Source organism: Austrofundulus limnaeus, unplaced genomic scaffold (genome assembly GCF_001266775.1).
Source record: "Austrofundulus limnaeus strain Quisiro unplaced genomic scaffold, Austrofundulus_limnaeus-1.0 Scaffold1027, whole genome shotgun sequence".
In the NCBI taxonomy this organism is placed as follows: Eukaryota; Metazoa; Chordata; class Actinopteri; order Cyprinodontiformes; family Rivulidae; genus Austrofundulus; species Austrofundulus limnaeus.
In genome coordinates this window covers 60,486-61,858 of record NW_013953429.1, presented here as the reverse complement: position 1 = coordinate 61,858, position 1,373 = coordinate 60,486, and the positions used below count along the sequence as shown (strand labels likewise).

General features: G+C 33.9%; 1 protein-coding gene across 1 annotated transcript in view; it reads right to left on the bottom strand.

Moving 5' to 3' along the window:
* The window catches only part of LOC106533812 (gamma-aminobutyric acid receptor subunit beta-3), a gene marked incomplete at its 5' end in the record, with an annotated part of 47,818 nt that overhangs the window by 21,554 nt on the left and 24,891 nt on the right, over nt 1-1,373 (bottom strand).

The following is a 1,373-nucleotide window of genomic DNA, read 5'->3' as shown; positions in this document are numbered from 1 at the left end:
GTAATATATTTACTGAGAAAAATGTTGACATGTTCAATACTTATTTTACCCGCTGTATACGTTTTTTAGGTTATTAACTGTGGAGATGGAAATGAGATGTTGACATCAGTTGCATGTTCACATGCTCAATAGGACCTCGTCCATCATGCTCATTTAAGAACCTGATTTTGTTCTGGAAGTGACAAATAATGTTCAGTGACATGYAGTATCAGTAGCGTGTTCACAAAATAAACTGTTTCCCCACCAGAGGGATACACTGCAAAGCCTGAGAAATCCTGAAATCTGTATGAAAGTGGGGTTAGCATTATACATGAAGAATATATTTTTTTATGCTTTTCAAAGTAAAAAAGAGGTACTGCATTATACACAAAGTGCATTATACATACAGTAATTACTACAGTRTTTTGGTTGTTTCAGTGTAAATGAAGACATTTCTAGAAATGAGCCAGAAATGCCAAATAAAACCATTGTTTTGGAAAAACTGTATTTTTATGTGAATGGGGCTAAAATGAAAACAGAGTGAAATTTCAAAGAAAAAACAGCTAAGCTAGTATCGTTCTGGGTTGTTATGTTTTAAACAACATTTACAAGAAAGTTTTTAAAACATCTCCATTGCTTTAAATTATTCACTAGGGCTTCTTCTCGTGTGGCTGGAACTTCTAACACGTTCTGAAATGTTGCTAAACAAGCTTTCCTTCAAAATAGTTGCAGAGTTATCATGATTTACTTCTTGTATAATATAGTTAAGTTCCTATAAGAAGTGCTACAATTGTGTTTTTGCGAATTGCCAGGGTACGTGTGTTCTCTATATGAGGGAACACAGGTACTGTTTTTCAATASCTGTTTCTCAGTACAATAGCTGCACTCTAAGTATTTTTATCATTTGTTTAAAGACATTTGAAGGTGGAGTCAAGCATCTTTCACGAGTCATTATCACAGAAGAACATACGTGAATACATGCAATGATGACCCCAAATCCCACTTCCTTATGTTTTATTTTGTTTTGGCACTTTATTATTATTAATTWATTATTATTAATACCGGAATTTCCCCGCGCGGGACAATAAAGGCTGTTTCTATTCTGTTTCTATTAAAGTGTTTAAGTTCATTACTAAAGTCATTTCAAAAAGCAACTAACTCTCATCACCTTATTACCATTATAGTTTTCTTACGTAGATAAACAAAAATATGAACCAGCTTTAAATAATATAAAGAAATTTGACAAAATGTATTTTTATCTCTCTTCTGACCAGAAGTTGAGTACATGCCATGAAGAATACAAGGCCCAGCCCCTAAAAACACTCCATAGCTAATTTCACACACACACACACACACACACACACACACACACACACACACACACACACACACAC